General features: G+C 37.7%; 1 protein-coding gene across 2 annotated transcripts in view; it reads left to right on the top strand.

The window, feature by feature from the left end:
* The first annotated feature begins 7,340 nt into the window (after window positions 1–7,340).
* Window positions 7,341–23,372, top strand: part of FAR1 (fatty acyl-CoA reductase 1) — a 107,285-nt gene continuing 91,253 nt past the window's right edge. For both annotated transcript variants that reach the window (XM_007497136.3, XM_001367749.5), the window contains exon 1: window positions 7,341–10,094. The gene's annotated coding sequence lies outside the window, so the exon portion shown is untranslated. The remainder of the gene's footprint in view (window positions 10,095–23,372) is intronic.

The following is a 23,372-nucleotide window of genomic DNA, read 5'->3' as shown; positions in this document are numbered from 1 at the left end:
TCTATTTCCTCTCTCACTATTCTAATTTCTCTTAGAAATTGAATATTGTGTATATCTTTAGTTAGAAGTGAATTTAGAACTACAAAATGATTATGTTAAATGATCAATGGGGAGACTAGTCTCCCAATGATCATCAGGGGGGATTGTAAACCTCAAATTTCCTTAGACTTATAAATGTTGGAAATTTCACCATTGGGATATTTCATACTTGGAAAATTTCTTACTGATAGTCTATTGGAATGGGAACTCCATTGGCATGGGAGGTTCCTTCTCTTCCCTTCTTAAGATTACTTTAGGACAGAAACCCTTTGCTGAACAATGGAAAGGACTTTGACCTATGCTTAAGCATAGAACAGGAATTTCTTTGAGTCTTGATTGATTTAGAATTGATACAATGGAGATACTTGGAATAAATCTCCACCCTATTCAGTCCTAATAGGATTGAGTAAGGGCTGCAGCCTAGATCAAAATTTAATTATTCCAATCTCTACCATACTCAAGTTAACAGGATTTAGAAAGGGCTGTAGCAAAGGAGTATAGATTTAATCATTTGAAAATATGACCTTCAACAGACATGTGCAAAAGCCAGAAACCTCTGGGCGGTCCTGGGTTAAGCGAGAGCCTCCATTGACAGGGAAATTGATGAAGAGTGATTGGTAGATGTGAGGACTGAGGGGAGGCAACTTGGATGGTGTCCTTAAAGATAGGAGGGTCTGGAGACTGAAGGGGGGTTGAGTTTTTTTTGAGCGGTGTGGTTCCTGGGCTCTGAGGAAGCTTGCTCTGAAGGAAGCTGAAGGTGGGGGCCTCTGAGACTGTTTCTCCATTTTTGACACGTGAGTAATAGGGACTGATCTCTTTTCTTTGCCCCAGCTATCTAAGGGCTTGGGCCTTTTGGCCCAGCCTAAACAGAAGGGGTATTTAAGCCCTATTCCCTTCTCTCCCCTTTCTCTCTCTCTCTATATCTCTAATTCCTTTCTTACTCCTATTGTAATTAAACTCCAAAAAAAGCTGACGGCTGACTTGAGTTTTTCATTTAGGAATTACATAGCTGATTCCTTGGCGACCTTAAATTAATATATATCAGTCTTTTAAAGTGATTCCCTTGTAACAGTGTGTTGTGTTTCCTGGGCCCTGTTTAGTGAAGTCTATGGATCCCTTCAGAATCATGTATCTAAAGAATCAAAGGAAATACAAAATTTCAGTTAGAGGTTAATGAAAATGAAGATGCTATTTTTCTCTAATTCAAATTCATAGACCCCTTTAAATCATTTCTTACCTCCTCTAGGAATCTATGAAAAACCCCAGGCATATATGTTCTATTACCTGGTAGAATAGAAGCTCCCTGAGAACAAGCATTATTTTTTAATTCTTTATTTTTGCCCTTAATAAAACACACAATACTTAGTTTGCACATAATAGAGTTATTTAATATTAATATTTGTTGAATGTTTCTTCCTATTCTCCCAATTATCTCTACCATCCCCTTTCCTGGACTGATTTCTTTATATGCCTTTTTTTTTCTGTCTTAGAATCAGTACTAAGGATTGGTTCTAAGGCAGAAGAGATAAAGGCTAGGCAATTGGAGTTAAATTACTTGCCTAGGAACATACAGCTGGGAAAATGTCTAAAGCCAGATTTGAACCCTCCCAAATCCAGGACTGACCCTCTGTCCACTGTATTATCTCACTGCTCCCATATATCTTCTTAACACACAAGGCTACTCAGGCCCTTTCCCTCATTCTAGACCATTTAAATAAAATATTATTTCTTTCAGAGCCACATCCCAGTCATTAGGCCTGTCAGCAAGACAATAATGTATGACTTCATTGTTCCCATATATGATAGGGGAACTACAGGGATTCTTATGGTTCAATCCAGTTTTAAAATTCTGATTTCATGATTTTCTAATTCTATTCTCCTCTAATAATCTACTCTAATACCTTTCTAAGGAGTCCATGATTTTACTAAACTAGGTCAACTACAGATTGTTTTTTAACAAGATCTCTAAACATTTTTTTTATTTGGTCATTTCCAAACATTATTCATTGGAAACAAAGATCATTTTCTTTTCTTCCCTCCCCCCCTCCCACCACCTCTCCCACAGCCAACTGACAATTCCACTGGGTATCACATGTGTTCTTGATTCAAACCCATTTCCCTGTTGTTGGTATTTGCATTAGAGTGTGCATTTAGAGTCTCTCCTCAGTCGTATCCCCTTCCCCCCCTGTAGTCAAGCAGTTGCTTTTCATCGGTGTTTTTACTCCCATAGTTTATCCTCTGCTTGTGGATAGTATTTTTTAGATCCCTGCAGATTGTTCAGGAACATTACATTGACCCTAATGGAGAAGTCCATTACCTTCGATTGTACCACCAGTGTATCCATCTCTGTGTACAATGTTTTCCTGGTTCTGCTCCTTTCGCTCTGCATCACTTCCTGGAGGTTGTTCCAGTCTCCATGGAATTCCTCCACTTTATTATTCCTTTGAGCACAATAGTATTCCATCACCAACATATACCACAATTTGTTCAGCCATTCCCCAATTGATGGGCATCCCCTCGTTTTCCAATTTTTGGCCACCACAAAGAGTGCTGCTATGAATATTCTTTTTTTTTCTCTTTTTTTTAAATATTATTTTATTTGGTCGTTTTCATACATTATTCACTGGAAACAAAGATCGTTTTCTTTTCCTCCCCTCCCCTCCCCCCCCCCCCCCCCCCGCCTTTCCCTCTCCCATAGCCTACGCATGATTCCACTGGTTATCACATGTGTTCTTGACTCGAACCCATTTCCCTGTTGTTGGAGTTTGCATTATAGTGTTCATTTAGAGTCTCTCCTCAGTCTTATCTCCTCCAACCCTGTAGTCAAGCAGTTGCTTTTCAGCGGTGTTTTTACTTCCACAGTTTATCCTCTGCTTGTGGGTAGTATTTTTTTTTAGATCCCTGCAGATTGTTCAGGGAAATTGCATTGATACTAATGGAGAAGTCCATCACCTTCGATTGTACCACAATGTATCAGTCTCTGTGTATAATGTTTTCCTGGTTCTGCTCCTTTCGCTCTGCATCACTTCCTGGAGGTTGTTCCAGTCTCCATGGAATTCCTCCACTTTATTATTCCTTTTAGCACAATAGTATTCCATCACCAACATATACCACAATTTGTTCAGCCATTCCCCAATTGAAGGGCATCCCCTCATTTTCCAATTTTTGGCCACCACAAAAAGCGCAGCTATGAATATTTTTGTACAAGTCTTTTTGTCCATTATCTCTTTGGGGTACAAACCCAGCAGTGCTATGGCTGGATCAAAGGGCAGACAGTCTTTTATCGCCCTTTGGACATAGTTCCAAATTGCCCTCCAGAATGGTTGGATCAATTCACAACTCCACCAGCAATGAATTAATGTCCCCACTTTGCCACATCCCCTCCAGCATTCATTACTTTGCATAGCTGTCATGTTAGCCAATTTGCTAGGTGTGAGGTGATACCTCAGAGTTGTTTTGATTTGCATCTCTCTGATTATAAGAGATGTAGAACACTTTTTCATGTGCTTATTAATAGTTTTGATTTCTTTGGCTGAGAACTGCCTGTTCATGTCCCTTGCCCATTTATCAATTGGAGAATGGCTTGATTTTTTGTACAATTGATTTAGCTCTTTGTAAATTTGAGAAATTAAACCTTTGTCAGAGGTTTTTATGAAGAATGTTTCCCAATTTGTTGCTACCCTTCTGATTTTAGTTACATTGGTTTTGTTTGTACAAAAACTTTTTAATTTGATGTAGTCAAAATTATTTATTTTACATTTTGTGACTCTTTCTAAGTCTTGCTTGGTTTTAAAATCTTTCCCTTCCCAAAGGTCTAACAGGTATACTATTCTGTGTTCACCTAATTTACTTATAGTTTCCTTCTTTATGTTCAAGTCATTCACCCATTCTGAATTTATCTTGGTATAGGGTGTGAGGTATTGATCCAAACCTAATCTCTCCCACACTGTCTTCCAATTTTCCCAGCAGTTTTTATCAAATAATGGATTTTTGCCCAAAAGCTGGGATCTTTGGGTTTGTCATAAACTGTCTTGCTGAGATCATTTACGCCAAGTCTATTCCACTGATCCTCCTTTCTGTCTCTTAGCCAGTACCAAATTGTTTTGATAACCACTGCTTTATAGTAGAGTTTGAGATCTGGGACTGCAAGTCCTCCTTCCTTTGCATTTTTTTTCATGATTTCCCTGGATATCCTTGATCCTTTGTTCTTCCAAATGAACTTAGTTATGGTTTTTTCTAATTCAGTAAAGAAGTTTTTTGGTAGTTCAATGGGTATGGCACTAAATAAATAAATTAATTTGGGTAGGATTGTCATTTTCATTATGTTAGCTCGTCCCACCCATGAGCAATCAATGTTTTTCCAATTGTTTAGATCTAGTTTTAGCTGTGTGGAGAGTGTTTTGTAGTTGTGTTCATATAGTTCCTGTGTTTGTCTCGGCAGATAGATTCCTAAGTATTTTATATTGTCTAGGGTGATTTTGAATGGTATTTTGCTCTCTAATTCTTGCTGCTGAAATGGGTTAGAGATATATAGAAATGCAGATGACTTATGCGGGTTTATTTTGTATCCTGCAACTTTGCTAAAGTTGTTGATTATTTTGAGTAACTTTTTGGTTGATTCTCTAGGATTCCTTAAGTAAACCATCATATCATCTGCAAAGAGTTATAGCTTGGTCTCCTCTTTGCCAATTTTAATACCTTCAATTTCTTTTTCTTCTCTGATTGATACTGCTAGTGTTTCTAGTACAATGTTAAATAATAGAGGTGATAATGGGCATCCTTGTTTTACTCCTGATCTTATTGGAAAGGCTTCTAGTTTATCCCCATTGCAGATGATGTTTGCTGATGGTTTTAGATATATACTGTTTATTATTTTTAGGAAATGCCCTTCTATTCCTATACTTTCTAGTGTTTTCAATAGGAATGGGTGTTGTATTTTATCAAAGGCTTTTTCTGCATCTATTGAGATAATCATGTGATTTTTGTCAGTTTGCTTGTTAATATGGTCAATTATGTGGATGGTTTTCCTAATATTGAACCATCCTTACATTCCTGGTATGAATCCTGCCTGGTCATAGTGGATGACCCTTATGATGACTTGCTGGAATCTTTTTGCTAGTATCCTATTTAGGATTTTTGGTTCTATATTCATTAGGGAGATTGATCTATAGTTTTCTTTCTCTGTTTTTGACCTGCCTGGCTTTGGGATCAGTACCATGTTTGTGTCATAGAATGAATTTGGTATAACTCCTTCTTGGCCAATTCTGTCAAATAGTTTGTTTAATATTGGGATTAGTTGTTCTTTGAATGTTTGATAGAATTCATTTGTGAATCCATCTGGACCTGGGGATTTTTTCTTAGGGAGTTCTTTGATGGCTTGTTCAATTTCTTTTTCTGAAATGGGGTTGTTAAGGTAATTTATTTCTTCCTCTTTTAGTCTAGGCAATTTATATTTTTGTAAGTATTCATCCATATCACTTAGATTGCCATATTTGTTGCCATATAATTGGGCATAGTAGTTTTTAATGATTGCCTTAATTTCCTCTTCATTAGAGGTGAGGTCTCCTTTTTCATCTTGGATACTGTCAATTTGGTTTATTTCTTTCCTTTTTTTAATTAGACTGACTAGTACTTCGCCTATTTTATTTGTTTTTTCAAAGTACCAGCTTCTGGTCTTATTTATTAAATTAATAGTTCTTTGACTTTCAATTTTATTAATTTCTCCTTTGAGTTTTAGGATCTCTAATTTAGTCTTCATCTGAGGATTTTTAATTTGTTCACTTTCTAATTTTTTAATTTGCATGCCCAATTCATTGACCTCTGCCCTTCTTAATTTGTTAATATATGAACTCAAGGATATAAATTTCCCCCTGAGTACTGCTTTGGCTGCATCCCATAGGTTTTGAAAGGATGTCTCATCATTGTCATTTTCTTCAATGAAGTTATTAATTGTTTCTATGATTTGTTCTTTAACTAACTGGTTTTGGAGAATCGTATTGTTTAATTTCCAATTAATTTTCGATTTACCTCTCCATGTTCCCTTACTAATTATTATTTTCCTTGCATTGTGATCTGAGAAAGTTGCATTTATTATTTCTGTTCTTTTGCACTTGTTTGCCATGATTTTATGCCCTAATACATGGTTAATTTTTGTAAATGTACCATGTGTTGCAGAAAAGAAGGTATATTCCTTTTTGTCCCTATTTATATTTCTCCACATGTCTACTAACTCTAATTTTTCTAAGATCTAAACATTTTTAATGACATTGTAGCTTACAATTCCAACCTGTATACTGTTCTCTGATCTAAAGAACCAAAGATTTGGACCTGCAAAAAATGTGCTTCTCAGTTTATTTCTTTCTTTAAATCATTTATTTAATTTATTTAGAACATTTTCCCATAGTTATATGATTCATGTTCTTTCCCTCCCCCTCTTACACACCCCCTAGCCAAAGAGCAATTCCTTAATTTATTTCTTTAAGGAATCATACCAATATGTAGACTGGCAACCTTTTATTGAGAGGTAGCTTAGTACCTTGGATTCCCAGAACAGGTAATTTGTATGTGCAACTGGGAGCTGGCTACTTCCAAGACTTCAGTTTTGGTGTTGGAAACAAAATACACTGTCAAAGAATGTCAGTTAAAAGACATCCAATGGGAAAATCATAGTTTACAGCTTATAACTTGAAAAGTAGGAATACTGTATGAAGATGAGCAATTAATCTTGAGCCTTTTTGAGTCAAGTTGTGTTCAGCATATAAATATAGGTGCACCTGAAATAACTGGCTTCTAGATGTTAAGGGGAATGACTTTGAAAAATCCCAATTCATAGAAAGACCTACATGAATTGATGCAGAGAGAAATAAGCAGAACCAGGAGAATACTATACTCACTAACTGAAATATTGTGGGTTGACCAAATGTGATAGACTTTGCTACTAAAAGCAATACAATGATCCAGGACAATTCTGAGGGATGTTACCAACCTCTAGAGAAAGAACTGTGGGAGTAGAAATGCAGAAGAAAACATGATTTATTATTTGCTTATTTGGGTATATGATTCTGGGTTTTGGTCTTAAAAGATTATTCTCTTACAAAAATGAATATTATGGAAATGAGTTTTGAGTGATAATACATGTATATTCCAGTGGAATTACTTGTCAGTTCTGAGAGAGGGGAGACAACATGAATCATGTAACCTTGGAAAAATGTATATGTAAATTTGTTACTGGAATAAAATAAGGACAAAATTTAAAAATAAGTAAAAAAACAAAAAGCCCAGTTCCTATGATTCTATTTGGTAATAGCAGGTCTTTCCTTTTATTTCATATATTTACCACATATGCAATATCTTGCATTTAAAGAAATATTTATAAACTTTTCCTCCTCTTCATTACACCTGACAGGCAACAAATGCCATACCTTCATCAACACATTATGAATGAGAAAAGAAGTTTCAGTGTTCTGATGACAAAGAGTCTTTGGGGGAGTCAGATATTTAATTCAATATCTACACTCCAAGAACATTCTTTAAGGTCTCAGGAGGCCTAAGGAAAATTAGTTCACATATCCCTGAACTACCTCTCAAGTAGATGTTTTCTTATCCTTTTTAGAGATGAGCATCATCTAATATGTGCTATAGAAATAAATATTGGATACTGAGAATACATATAAACCAGAAAATAACCAGAAAGAACTGGACTGGTGATTTAGGTTTTCCATACTTTTACTAATACGACATTTCTTTGTTCCTAATTGATAAGGTGTTACCTATTTTCCTTAAACATTTAAAAGCAAACTTTTTTTTTGTTTGTCTGTAGAATGTATAACATTGCAAATAAACCACAAATGGTGTACAACTTGAAGTTGTCACAATTTTAAAAAAATATTTTCATAAAGCCCTTTCTATACTGTGTTAAGAATCACTTGGAATTACATCCACACAAGTCTACTTAAGGGACTGCAAAACGGGATATGGCATATGACTGAAAATGATGTTGGATAGAGAACAGGACTTAGAATCATAAGGTTTGAGCTTGAATCCTCCCTTGGACAAGCTGTGTTGCCCTGGGTAGGTCACTGGACTCAGGAGACCAGCTAACTTTTCATTTTCCACCAGATGTGATGCTTAGATTTGACTCCTCCATCATTATGGCCCCTGTACTGGGTGCCTTTTCTTGCCTGCTCCCCACCTTCTGCTTCCTTTTTTTGTGTTGTTTTTCCCCATTAGATATATGCTCCTTGAAGGCTTTTCTTTTTCTTTTGTGTATCCCTGGCAGCTTAGCACAGTGCTTAACACAATAGTAGGAACTTAAAGGCTTCAGGATTTTCATCTGTTAACATAAATATTAGCAGCTATCACACAAGATTGTTATAAGAATCAAAAGAATTAATATATGTAAAGTGTTTTGCAAACTTTAAAGTGCTATATAAATGTTTAGTATTATTTGTAAAATTACACTTCATTTTAAATAGTGTCTTTAAGAGAGCATTCTACATAACAGTAATAAAGAGCTAGCATTTATATAGCATCTATTTGCCAGACACTATGATAAGTGCTTTACAAACATTATCAACATTAACAAATAATAATAGCTAAAACAGACAATAAGCTTAGTTCTGTAAATGCCAGGTATTGCACTAAGCACTGAGAATAGAACTCCTCCCTTGGACAGAGGTTAACCAATGTTTCTAAGATTGGTAAAATAGAGGAGTGGGAGTGGAAAAAATGCTCCAGGAGCTTATTTGCTTGAGGCTTCATTGACCTTCTTCCAGGCAGCAGCAAAAATCTTGGCTCTCTCTATCCATTACATTTGCTGTACATATCTAAAGTTTGTTGCTAAGCTTACTCTGGAAACCACCTGGCTGGCTTCCTCTCCAGAGCCTCCTAATTGTGGCTATGGAATATAAGCGTCTTGGAGACAGGGTTTGTTTGGAGACACACACACACACACACACACACACACACATTGTCCTTGTTTGGTCACTCATACACACACAGACACACAGACACACACACTCACACACTTTGTCCTTTTCTCTCTCCCCGCGGACCTTGCGCATGGTTGGCATTTCAAGGTATGCTCAATTGAATTGCCAGTGCACACAGAAGCCTGCAGGCGAGGAAGTGGCAGCTCACGAAGTGCCGGGGATGGGGTGGGGGGTGGAGGGTGGGGGGATTGGCGGGGCCTGGGGGATTCCCCACCTCGGACCTGTCACACTCTGGCTCCAAGCTGGCCACAGCAATTCTTCCCTATAGCAGTTCACAACGATGCCGGGGGCCCCACGTAGGCATTGCCATGGCACCGTGCACACAATGGTGCCCCGCGCTACATTCCCCCAGAGTCCCTGTCCAAGGAGGGCCTAGGGTACTGCCCCGGGGGCATTCTTGCCTTTCGCCGCAGCTAGGCTCTCAGTAAGGCCGCAGGGTGGCGGGGGCCAGCGAGCCGGGTGGGGCCCTGGCCAGTAGCCCGGCCCAGGGCGGGACCCGGTTGGAGGGCCCAGGCCGTGGGGCACAAGTCGATTGGCTAGGCAGGTTCCCCGCAGGTCCGGACCCCAGAGGGATAAGCCCCCTTCTTCCCTGCAAGTGGAGCCCCGATTGGCCATTGGGCCATTGGACTGGTCCCCTCCACTCACACACTCTCTCTTTCTCTCTCTCTCCCCCTACAAACCAGATGGAAACGGGTTGGGGTGGGAGGGAGAAGTAAGGAGGGAGGAGGAAGAGCGGTCCTGGAGCTAGGGGCTACGGAGAACCAATCAGATCGATCTGTGGGAACGAGGCATCCTCCTGACCAATAGCATTCTGCGGTCCGGGTCGGTGCCGGCTGACGCGAGGCTCAGTCGTAGCCAATGGGAGGGCTTTTGCCTGTCCGCTCTTCAGCAGCCGGTCGGGGGCGGTGGGAAGGGGAGTGAGGAGAGCACGGCTGTAGCGGCGGCAGCGACGGTGGCAGTGGCGGCGGCGGTGGCGACAGCGGCGACAGCGGTAGCTGTAGTGGCAGAAGGAAGCATCGCTGGTCTAGGGAGGGGGTGATCGCGGCCTGGTCCCCCCGGATTTCGGTGAGAGGACGGGAACGGTCGGACCAGGGGGCGGCGGCTATGGGAGTGGGAGAAGAGCCCGCCTTCCTCCTTCCATACGTCCGGGCCCGGCTGCCGAGAAGCCAGGCTGGCTGCGAGGCCCGGGCCCCAGGCCAGCCGGGCGGGGGTCTTGGTCCCCGGACTCCTCCGTCACTCTCCTATCGTCACGGTCCGGGGTTCCGCGAAGCATCTCCCGGAGCTGCTGCTGCCTCCGAGAGACCCCGAGGGAGGGAAGGGCGAGGCCGGGGAGGGGCCTGGTCGCCCGCGGCCGCGCGCTGGGTAGTAGGGAGTAGGGAAAGAGACTGGGCACACCATGCCTCGGGGCAGGGTGGTGGATGGACAGCAGGGAGGCTCTGAGATACCCGGCTCGGGGAAGAACGATGCTCGGGCTTCCTGACACGGTCCGAGTCCCCCGGGAGTGTGTGCCCCGGGGGGTGCGAAGAGTGCGGGGTGCTGGGGGGAACCGAAGAGGGAGGGGTGGAAGTCTCCTGCCGGAGCGAATGGAAACGCTGCACGGCTGGAGAGATTCGGGGTGGGGGGCGGAGTAGGGGCGCTGGAGGGGTCTCTGCAGGGTGCAGGCTAGCAGGTACTCGGTAGGCCGGACTTAGGAGAAGGCGCTGGTTTGCCGGGGGTGGGGCTGGTGGGAAGAAAGTGTACCTGTTACGGAAGGATATGAGGCAGGAGGGTGCTGATCCTAATTGGAGCAGGTAGTTAGAGCTGGTGGTGGTTTGGGTAAAATAAGAGATGGGTATCTGGATAGGGATCAATGATCAGGTATCGAAGGACCGTTGTGTGCTTCAAACTTAATCGATCTCAGCCACTTTTAAGGCTAAGATCTGTTAAGGGACTGAATGCATATTACACCAAATATGGCTTAATAGATATATGCTTGACTTGAATTGAAAAAATCTCCATACACCACCCCACCCCACCCCTTCCCTACGCCCCTTGCCAGTACAGAAAACAGCAGAACAAAATTTCACCAGAGTGTATGGAAAGAGTAGCACTCCTTTTAATGAAATATCAGTGAGGAGTCTTCTGAGTAACTCATACTTTAAAAAGTTTTACGGTTTCTTGCATCAAAAATATTAATATTGCAAGAGGCTACAACTCTTCTGTTTTTAACCTAAGTGGTGATTTATTATGTGTGTAGGTAGTTGTGTAGTTTATGTGTGTGTGTACATGAAAAGATTAGGGCCACAAATGCTTAAATGCAGGTCATGCAGTACAAAAATAAAATCTCATTAAAATTTTTTGACATCTATTAAATTATTTAGTTGTAGTGGAACTTAGAAAAATACATTCCCTAAAAAGTCCTAGCTGTGCCTTGTATGCCTCTCCCTATATTGAAGTGGCATATGAAAAGAATTTTAACTTATTGTCACAAATATACTTTCCTTTTTCCTTGACTTTTTTGTGTTGTGTTCTTTAGTAAATGGCTTGTGGCTTAGAGCATTACTGTTACTTGTACTGGAACCAAAGAAATTAATTTGTTTCATAGAATGATTAATCTTCAGTCTCTTGTGTTATAAACAGATCAGTACAGTATTGTTATATTCTGAGCTATCAATTAACATAGAAGTAGCTTTACTTTACAAAACACTTTTTTTGGTGATGCCTTATACTGATTCTGAGGGCATTTTACTAATAGTGTAAATAGAATAAAAAGTTCTAAGCAATCTTGAAGTAAAAAACAAAATGTGATTGAGAAAGAACTATGATACAGTAGAGCATTGCATTTGAAGCCAGAGGATCTAGATTCAAATCTCTTAGCTTTGCCTACTGGGTATTGAATGATCAATTTATATTGGCCTCAGTTTCTTTTCCTGTGAAAAGGAATTGGACTAGGTGACCTCCAATATCTCTTCCATCCCTAAATCTATGATCTTATGATAAGGAATCCCTAGAAGGTGAATTTTGAGCTAAATTTTGGTAACATGTATTATCAAAAGAGATGGGAAGAATATTCCAAGGATAGTGGTGTGAGGGGAAAATAATACATGCTAAAGCATGGAATGGTGTGGGAACAGACAAAAATAAGGTTAATACTAGAATGAGAAATTGCTCAAGACCAACACAGAGAATCTTTTGAGAACAGACAAAAAAACACATTCAGAAACATTTGAACCTGGGGGACTTAGAGGAAGTTATCATTGGTGTTTGGGAATCAGGAGAGGGTGTTGATAAGTATAATTTTCAGGTGGGGATGTCATGTTGACAGTTTGGGTTTATGAGACATGCAGAAGCTATCTTAACAAAGATGTTGAAACTATGGAATTGGTGAGAGAAACACAGATACTGAATACTTGGGTTGAGTGTGTTAAAAATTCATAACTAGTAAGCAGAAGAGCCAATGAGAACAATTGAGAGAAATAAACATAACCAAGAAAGCAAAGTATTGGGGAAGCTAAGGGTCACAGTTTTGAGGAGGAATTAGTTAACAGGATGAATCTAGCTGAAAAGTCTCAAAAGTTTGAACCATGAAGAAGAGAGTCAATTTATTTTAGATCAGAAGAGGTCATTGTAATATGAGGGAGGGGGCAGGTGGCTGATAAAATTCTCACAATTGACAATGAGATTCATGGTAGTTTTGTTGCTGGGCTTATTAGTCAGGAAAATCTGGGCTTGAATCTCCCCTTTGATATTTTCAGGCAGTGAGACAGTGGCCTTACTAATTAGTCTTCTCTGGGCCTCAGTTTCTCTCTTTCTCTCTCTAAAATGGGAGTAATACTATTGGTAGGGGAAATCTCACAGGATTTTCTTCAATGTTGTGCTTCCCTTTTATTCTTTATGCATCAGGTGCACAATTTCTTGATTCAGTAGATTACATTGGGGCCATTTGTTAATTTTGGAATATCTAAGTTCACAAAACAAGTTTATGTGTTTGATCAACTAGAATCCTCAATAATTTTTTTCCTACTCTTTAAATTTAAGAGAAAAAGATCACCACAACCCCCTCAAAAACAAACAAAACTGTTGTTAAAGATTTATTCTCTAAAGAAATTTTCAAGGGTGTGCCTGGTATATGTTAAGTACACATTGAGCCCATTGTTTTTATACCAGGAGTAGAGAGCCTCTGTCACTTGTCTGGAGTTGTCTAGATATGACCTTCATCGTAATTTCATTTGAATTCTGCAACCTTCCTGACCATATTTTAAGATCTTTGAGCATTGTCTTTCATCTCAGTTTTTCTCATCAAGCCTTGAATACTAGATGCTCTATAAATAATTGATTGTTTAATTTGGCTGTGGGACCAACTACAAATCAAGATTTATTCCTGGAAATGTAAAAACAGCACAGCTTTAAGTCTTTAATGGCCATATTCCAGATGGGGAAGTGTATCTTATATGTACATGAGTTGCAATTGTAGAATAATGAATTATGTCTCTTTGTGTCACATAAGGGTCTCTAACCCTTTTTAGTTTTACAAGTAGGTATACCCTGCCTTTGTCATATTTTCTTCTTACCCTTTGCTCCAAGGTATAATTATAAAATGTAAAATTAAAATATACATTTATTATTTAACATAATGCAATCTCATAATGCTATTTTTAAAAGTTGATAAATTGAATGTTTTTTATTTTTTTTAATCCTTCCTCTGGTTCCAAGACAGAAGAGTGGTAAGAACAAGGCAATGGGAGTTTAGTTATTTGCCTGTTGTCACACAGTTAGGGAAGTGACTGAGGCCAGATTTGAACCCAGGATCTCCTGGCTTTATATCCTTTTAGTCACCAAGCTTCCCCAGAATTTCGTTCTTAAAAATGAAGTTCTTTTTTACTTGTCCTTCACTTAACAGAAAGAGGAAAGAAGGAAGAATATTTGGAGAACTATTGGAAGATAAGGATAATATAAACATGGTATTTCATAACTATTACTTTGAAGGCAAGGCAGGATCTTTTAATCACCAAGTACTAAATTATGTCCAGCACATTATTTGTTGGCAGGAAATCTCAGATTTGAAACACAAAGGGTTTTCTACTTTATCTTAAGTTAACAGATTGAACTACTATAACCTGTATATGCTGAGCCTTCTGGTTATCCAGTTTTGTGTGTTAGGCAAGAAAATAATGATTCTATGAAATAAATGTCAACTATGTCTTCAAAGTCATGGATTTTATTTATCTAATCATTAAATAGTGATTTATCTATCATGTACATTTCTATATACAGGAAGGCAAAAAAGAAATGTAAGATATGGCCCTTGTCTTCTAGGAGCTTTCAATATATTTCAATATATTTGAGATGACATATAGGATTATAGATTTAGTGCTAGGAGGGATAGCAGAAGTCACTTAATCAAGCCTCAAAGAAGCAACTTGCCTCATGGTTACATAAATAGTGAGTGCTGGAGATGATATTTGAACTGAAGGCCTTTGACCATCAGACACAACTTATTCCTCTTCTTCATACATATAGAAAAGTAACAATTCAAAGTCCGATATGATTACTATAAATGCATGAAAGAGTCTATAGATGAAATTACATAGGAAATAGAACTGTATCCTGAAAGGTGGATAATAATAATAGCTCCTATTTTATTTAGGACTTTACAGTTAGTACATTTATTAAGCTTCTGCTAGGTGCCAGGCACTGTGCTAAGTGCTAGAAATACAAAAAGAGGTAAAAGCATAGGTGATTAGATGATACTTTTTTTCCCCTTTGGTCTAGAGCTGTGGTTTCAAAATTCCTTATGTGGAAGCTTGCTCTACTGATGCTAATGGGTAGCTTGTCTGTAACTTGGCAAGAGTTGTCCAGAGTACAGGGAAGTTAAGTGGCATGTTCATAGTCATAGGCAAAAACTGAACTTCCTCACTCCAGAGTCAGCCTGCCACATGTTAATGCCAACTTGCTATTCTGCTGTAATAGGAGCATACATTTATAGCTGTAAGGATCCTTAATATGGACATTTCCCACCAGAAATCTTTATCTTTAACCATGTATGAAATGTTGCCTAAGAAGAAACAAACATGTTATTGGCTTAGTATAAAGTTTATTTTCATATAAGCGCTTTATAAAAGGTGGTGGTAAGAAGAAATGTGCCCCTATTACAGTATGAATAAATTGCTAGATTATGAACTTTAAAGTCATCCAGAGATTGACATCACAGTTGTCAGTTGACCCATTCTAACTACTCTTCTGTTAGGCAGTTGCTAGATTTAAGAAATGCCTGTCCAGTATACCTTTAATTTAAAAATATAAATTAGTTTTCTTTTCTCAAAACATTTTTTGAATCAGGGTTAAAACTAGAAAGAATCTCATAAGTTTGAAGAGGCCTCAAGAAGGAATAAATGATTTGTCAAAAGTCAAATAGTGTATTAACTAGAACTGAGACCAAAACTCAGGTCTTTTCCTTTTCTGCTGCTATAATACATGATCTTTTACTTTAGTGTGACAAATTTGAGGTTACTGTTGAAGTTTGAAGCATTTATGGGTTTATGAGCATTCTTGCTTCTAATGGCCTCAGGCATACAAGGGATGCTGGTATAACATTAACAAGGAACATTTTCTTGGATTTAAAGAAATGAGATTTTTGTCCATTTTAAGAATGGTCTGGGAAAATGGGTATGTGGTATGTATATGGCTTAGCAAAAGAAAAAAAAATTCTTTCATGTGTTTAGTGTAGTACTTGCTTTTACAAGCAAGTTTAATAATTAATATAGAAATGATTCAGAAATTAGGAACCATGTTTATTATGTGAAAGTTTAACAGATCAAAACTGGTTCTAAACCAGAAACATTGCTCAAGCACCTGCTGTGTATAAGGTATGCCCTGTGGTAATGGGGATTCAAAATTAAACTTGACACAGCCCTCTTTCTAAGGAACTTTCATTCTAATGAGGAGATGTAATGAGAGAGTGACAGAAATGCAAAGAAAAGGCCCAGGCAAAGTACTAAGAGAAGTTTGAGGAGGGTCATTTGGGGCCATCTTCATTTCATTGTTACATATAGGAATTCTAGTTTTACCGAACATCTAGAATTAGAGGTAAAGTTGAATAATCAATTAAATGAACATTTATTGACTATCTTTTTTGTCTGCATAGCATTGTGCTAGGACCTTAGAGGGGAGGTAAAATGCTTCCTTTGCCCTCTTGAAATTTATACTCTAGAAGGGATAAACACAGTACACAAATAGTTAAGATACAAAATAGAATATAATAAATTTGCAAAAAGAAGTGCAAAGTGCTATCTGATATCTAAACATAGCTGTGGGAGTTCCTAGTAAGGGTATCAGGAGTGAATGTTTTGACCATGGCTTTCACTGAATTGATAGATTATGGTATCCAACCGCTCTTTTCCATTTGCCATTTTCTATAACTTAGTGATAGAAAAGATACAAAGTGTCCTTTTTTCAAAGAACAAAAAAAAGGAAATTTTCCCTTGGATTGATTATGTTAGTTGAGAGCTATCCTTTTTTGCCCATTCTTGGACTATGAAATTGTTTAATTACTCTCTTATAAGAAGTTAGATGATAAGGTGCATTCTGGAAGAAGTGGTAACAGGCTTCACTTACCTAAAGACAATGCTGATAATCAAAAAATATTAGATATTGAAGGGAATTTTGTGAGCATCTACAGGATAATCTACCGGGTGGTCCAGAGTGTGACATCTCACATTATGTGATTTAATAGAGCCAGGACAATAGTGACACCCAATGACAACATCAGTTAAATATAATGATCTGTCTTGGTCCTAAAGGGCAGTGATAAAACATTTCCTCCTCTTAATATAGAAGTGCTAGACTATACAGGTGCAAAATGTTGCATGTGGTGTCTATTTTTGTTTTACTGATCATATAGATAAGTAGATGGTAATGGGTAGAGTGTGGGGTCTGGAGTCAGGAAACGAGTTCAAATTTGACTTTATGCTTCTTAACTTTGTGACCTTGAGCAAGTCACTTGACCTTTGCCTTATCTGTAAAATAGGAATCGTAATAGCAGCTCCCTCAGAGAATCAAATGAAATATTTGTAAAGTGCCATGGAGACATAGTAGGAGCTATTTAAATGGTATCATCATCATCATTATTAGAAAAAGTTCTGTTTTGGGAAAGGGTATATATTGAGGAAGTGACCATGATGTAAAAAACATTAAGGAAAAAAAAGCTAAAAAGTTTTGTGCTATGCAGCTGATTCTCTGAAATGTGTCTGTGATAATAAGTTGGCATAGAGAAGAACCCTACAAAATATTTTGACAGTGACAAGTGGGAACTGGTCAGTGATAAGTTTTACTTGGCCATTGTGATCCAGAGATTGATTTTATAGAGATAACCTTTTATGTCCTGAAAGAGCTGCTTATTTTCCACTATAACTTAATTTAATTCTAGGGAGTGACTTAGTCTAATTGATAGAAAATCAGTTCAACAACTATTTATTCAGTGCCTACTGTTTATAAGGCAAGTCATCTAGTTCAACCCCCAAATTTTATCTGTATCTTATGTATCAGGTCCTGATCTCTGACATAATGTACCCTAGGCAGGGTTAGAAGGAGGGAAGGTATTTTTCAAAACATTTCTATGGCTTATTTTGTCTCCACCCATGTACTACTCTAGGAACATCAGAATCTGGATAGTGCCTCTCAACACATCTCAGTTTCCCTGTAAGCACTCGGGCCATTTTGACACTGTATAAATTGTGATGTACTGGAACAACTGGCTGGTAGGGGGAAAAATGTATGCAAAACATGCTTTTAAGTTCAATCTACAGTGTTGACATTTTCTCCATTACTTTTTAAAGTCTAGGCTATTAAAAAAAACAAAACCAAAACAGTCAAGGCCTGAGTCACAGAACATTAACTGATTTCAGATGTGGAAATGCTTACATTTGAGAATCAGTTTGGCACTGGCTCCAGCACATCACTTCATAAAAATAAATTCCTTTATCCAGACAAAAACATTAAATGAGCTCATATTTGAGCCCCTTTTGCTGGAGAGCATTATAAACAACCATTCCCAGTGGTGGACCCTATCTTCTCAAAAACCTGTACAAGTCCATATTCATGATATCTAATTGTTCTTTGGTTCACTTCATGTCCTGCTGTGCCTAACTTAATTTCCCTTTGGGAATTCACACAGCCTGTTGTCTTTTCTCCAGGCCTGAGTAAGGCTGGGCATCTTAGAATCACAAAATCAAGAAATGAAAGGAATCTCAGCAGACATCGCTTTGACCCATATACAGAAGGCTTCCCCATTAGAACATAAATTGACAAGTGGTTTTCTAGCCTTTGCCTGACAATCTTGAAGGAGGTAGAATCCACTGTCTCTGAAGACAACCCATTCCTCTTTTGGACAACCTGAATAGGAAGTTTTTCCTGACATCAAACTTAAAATCCTTTCTTTGCAGCTTCTACTCATTGCTTCTGGTTCTGCTCCCCTGGGTGAAACAGACTCTTAATTCTTCTTCCACATGAAAACCCCTCAGGTAGTTAATAAGTCCTTCATAAGTCTTGTCTAGGCTAGACATTCTCAGTCCTTTTAGCTGATCTTCATAAGGCATGGATTCAGGGCCCTTTACCATCCTGGTTGCCCTACTTTAGACACTTTATCAATGTCCTCCTTAGAGTGTGACTCTCAGAACTGGACACAAATACTTTACATGATGAGGGCAGAAAACAGTGGAAACTATGATTTCCCAGTTCGTGGAAGCTATCCCTCTCAATGTATTCCAAGATTGCATAAGCCTTTTTGGCTGTCATATCAGACTGCTGAGCTTATAGTTCATTAAAACCGTCAGATCTTTTTTCAAAACAACTTCTTTCTGACAAGATCTTCCCAATATTGTCTTTCGTGACATTGATTTTTTTTATACCTAAGACTACATTTGTCCCTATTAAATTTCATCTCATTATATTTGCAGCGTTTTAACCTATTAAGATTTTTGGATCCTGTCTCTTATGAAGTGTTAACCTTCTTTCTCCTAGCTTTACCATCTGCAAATTTGATGAGCATGCTTTCTATGCTTTTTCTTTTCACATTCATTTATTCTTGTAAGAGACTCCAGATCCCTTCACATACTTTCATCAAGACGAACTTGTTTTGTTGGAGTCTCAGTCCAGCACTGACTTGTAGGATTCCTTGATTCCCTGTTGAAGCTCGATGGGTGTGTCCTTCTTTCACTATATGTGGGTGCTCCTTTTGTTTTGTCTGTTTCTTTTAAAAATCCAAACCCTAAGTCTTGACTCAATTGTGGGGACTGTAATGTCTAAGTTACCAACTAGGTGAACAGTGCTCCTTCAAGGGAGCTATGAGTTTGATCTGTTGCTTGGGGGCATTGAGAACTAGGCCTTGTCTGGGAGACAGAAAGGGAAAGGGCTTATTCCCATTAGTTCATGCCTATTATATGTTGATGAGGAAATAGGCCCAGAAGAAATTAATAATTTGCCCCAGGGTCAGGGTATTAGGACAGTTTGGAGTCATGAAGTTCAAGAGACATATTTCTGCAACTCTGCTTGTGGGGTAAGATTATCTTCCTACTTCTTGACATTTTGCAGGACACCTGGAAAGGGGGAAGATTGATTGCAGAAGTGGAGCATTGGTTCATAGAACCATAGATTTAGATCTTTAAGGAACCTTAAAGTCCAACTGGTTCACCCTTCACTTGACAGATGAAGAATTCCAGGTTCAAGGAAGTAAATGCTCAACAGCATATATATAGTAGTCATAGGTAAGATTTGAACCCAGGTCCAGAGCAGTTTTTTTTCTGTTCCAGGAAACAAGCCTGAGTTCTCAGAGGGCTGGTAGTGGTAGTGGTAGTGGTGGTGGTAGTAGTAGTAGTAGTAGTAGTAGTAGTAGTAGTAGTAGTAGTAGTAGTAGTAGTAGTAGTAGTTAGAAGTAGTAGTTAGAAGTAGAAGTAGTAGATCTTGGGGGCATCTGGGTAGCTCAGTGGACTGAGAGCCAGGCCTAGAGACAGGAGGTCCTGGGTTCAAATTTGACCTCAGACACTTCCTAGCTGTGTGACCCTGGGCAAGTCACTTAACTCCCATTGCCTATCCCTTACCACTCTTCTGTCTTGGAACCAATACACAGTATTGATTCCAAGAAGGAAGTTATGGGTTTAAAAAAAAAAAGAAGAAGAAGCTGTGGCCAGTGAATTTGAGTCCAGGGTTCTGTTTCAGAAAACGGTGAGGGTTGAGAGAGGGAGAGACAGTGGATAATTTAACCTGTACCTTGCTAGTTTTTAAGTTGGACCCACTAATATTCTTTTTTCCAAGCCTTGAATTCAATGTTTAGGAGCTTTTAATCATTCTTTTTCTTTGGGTAAAAATGAGGAGCATATTATCTTTTCAGTCATGGAATCTTATGTAGCCCCTGTGTGTGAAATCACATTATGATTTACTAATCCAATATTTTTTCCCACATATCACTTTATAGTTATACTTTCTCATGAATACGTTTTTTCCGCTATTGTACTAACACCTCCTTCAACTACCCCTGGCTCCTGAGGGTAAGTGTTTTAAGGGCTTTAAGTCAGTTGGCTTTTTGGCAGACAGAAAAGCATATCAATTCAGCCAGAGCAGTTTCTGAAACTGCTTAGTAAGGTGTGGATCACTTCAAGTAACTTCATCAAAATATTTATAAACCTAATGCTTTTTTCATAATCTTCTGAATGTAATTAAATTGCTATTTACTTAAAACTGAATGTTTCTATGCTAGGGCAGTTTCTAAGAGTTAATATTTACTTTTAAACTTTTTTCTTTTTAAAACTTTTTTTTTTATATTTTATGCCACAGACATTTTGCAAAATATGATGCTTCCATTGGGTCCTACCTTAACAAAGAAAAACATTTCAATAAAGTCAGCTGATAAGATTTTTTAGGCTGCTAGCATATGAAGCCCTTCATACCGCTATAACCATAGTCTTTCCATCCGTCTTCAGAGGAAAATGTGTTTTTTCATATTTTCCAGGACCAAATTTGATCATGAATTTGGTTGTGTTTAGCTTACTGAAATGCAACTTTTTTGTTTATGTTTTTTGTTTATGTTGGTTTTGATTATTTTTTCCCTTGTTTCTTTGAATTACTTATGATCAATTCTTATGGTATAATAATAATTCATTGTATTCATGTTATCAATTTTTTAGATATTCCCCACACATTGGCTACCTACTTTGTTTTTAGTTTTAGGTGGTTTTTGTTTGTTTGTTTGTTTTGCTGCTACAAAACTGCTTCTAAGAAATATTTCATGTTTCCAGAACTTTTACTTCTGTCTGACTTCTTTACCTTCTTGAAGTATATGCTTAGTAATGGTATTGTTGAGTCAAAGAATATTTTATCTTTTAGAGCCTCCTATCCCTGCTTTAGTTAAGAATTCTTTCCCAAGTCATTGTTATCAAAGGTACCTCCTATTCTTATAGATTTAAACAACCTATAATTTTTAGAGTTCTCTAATTCTTTCCTTCTTTCCCCCTCCCCATTATCTTTCCTGTCTTTAGGAAAGTGGATGAATTAATTTCTCTGCTTTGTTTTAGGTGGAAGATAATCAGGGAAGGAAATATGTGCAAGTAAAAATATATGTCACAGAGAGGGTCAAAGAAAGTATATTGATATTTTGCGTCTTTCCATTGTGCCTAGGGCAGTTACTTTAACATATATGTTTGAACAGTTTTAATAGTAGATGTCTTGCAGATTTACTGGGCAAACAAACCACTTAACTTCTCTATGCCTCAGTTTCCTCCTCTGTAAAACAAAAATATTAAGAGCACCTTCTAGAGAGTTTTGAGGATCAAATTGACTGTATTTGTGTCTCTATAAATAAAACTCCTTAGAAGTCTTAAAGTCCAATTGGAATTTTAGTTATATTATTATTCATAATTGTAAATTATGAGGAAAATGCAAGCTATAATAATTTTTAATATTTTAAACATCTCATCAAAATTGTAAGATTTATTTCTCTCTAGTACTTGGTTATTTCCTTTTGTGTTGCAAAGGTTTGGTATGGTCAAAGTAAACAGAATCAAGTTCATCTTATATAGTTTCACTGATTATTATCAGTTTCTGCTTATATAACTTAAACTGCAATCTTGATATTTACTAATCACTAACATTAGTAATATACAATGGATTGCATACAAATTCTTGTTGACATACTGATTATACACACAGTATTTGTTCAAAATAAAATTAAGTGGAAACCATTTAACTTCTGATTGAAATGGTAATTATTTTTGTAGGAGCATGGGATGTACCTCTTAAAATGAGGATAGAGTTGGAATTGTCTGAAAAAAAGAGTAAAAAGAAAATGATTTCTTTCTCCTCAGAATTTAGGGATTTTAATCTAAAGGCCCATAATTGACTATTGACTGTAGAGGATTTAGATACATTTTTTTAAATAATATAACCCTTTTTTCTAAAGTAAATTTTAAAACTTAAATTAATTTTCCTCCCAATGACATGTAAAAACAGTTTTTAACATCTTTATCCTTTTGTGAAAGGAAATTTGAACAAAAAAATTTAGAAAGAAAATGAAAAAAGTTTGGAGTCGGACTCCATCAGTTCTTTCTCTGGAAGCAGATGTAATTTAAAATTTTTGGATTATTATTTTGCTGAGAATAGCTATTATTTACAGGCATTTTTTGTACAATTTTATTGTCACTGTGTACAGTGTTCTCTTGGTTCTGTTTATTTCATTCTACTTTAGTTCGTGTAAATCTTTACAGGTTTTCTGAACTTCTCCTTGTCATTTCTTACAGCACAATAGTATTGTTATAATCATATAACTTAGCCATTATCCAATTTATGAATATTCCCTCAATTTTCAATTCTTTTCCCCCCATGGAAAGAGCTGCTTTAAATATTTTCGTACATATAAGTCCTTCCCCTTTTTGTTTTTTATTTCTTTGGGATACAAACCTCATAATGGTATTGCTGGGTCAAAGAGTATGGACTTTTCTTAAAGCCCTCTGAGCATAGGAATATAATCCTTTTTCTTACCATTACTGAAAAGTTTTTGAACAATTCAGGAATATTATTAATTCAGACTAGTAAATAGTAAAAAGTACTAAAAAATAGTAAAAAGACTAATAAATGTCTGCTCTTTGCCTTATATTTGTCTTTACTTCAAAAATTTTAAAGCCCTTTAAAAAAAATATCATTGTCATTTCCTGTTCTATCCCTTCCGTCTACCCCACATAGAGCCTTCCTTATAACAAAGAAAAACAGTTTAGCAAAACCAGCATCTCACAGCAACATCCTGTAGTCATTTCCCACTCATGCCCCTCCCACTATGAGAGAAAGATATTTCATCATCTACCTTTAAGAATCAGTCTTATT

This window comes from Monodelphis domestica, chromosome 6 (assembly GCF_027887165.1).
Source record: "Monodelphis domestica isolate mMonDom1 chromosome 6, mMonDom1.pri, whole genome shotgun sequence".
Taxonomy (NCBI): Eukaryota; Metazoa; Chordata; class Mammalia; order Didelphimorphia; family Didelphidae; genus Monodelphis; species Monodelphis domestica.
The sequence above is the reverse complement of the archived record's forward strand: the minus strand, read 5'-3'. Positions and strand labels throughout refer to the sequence as shown.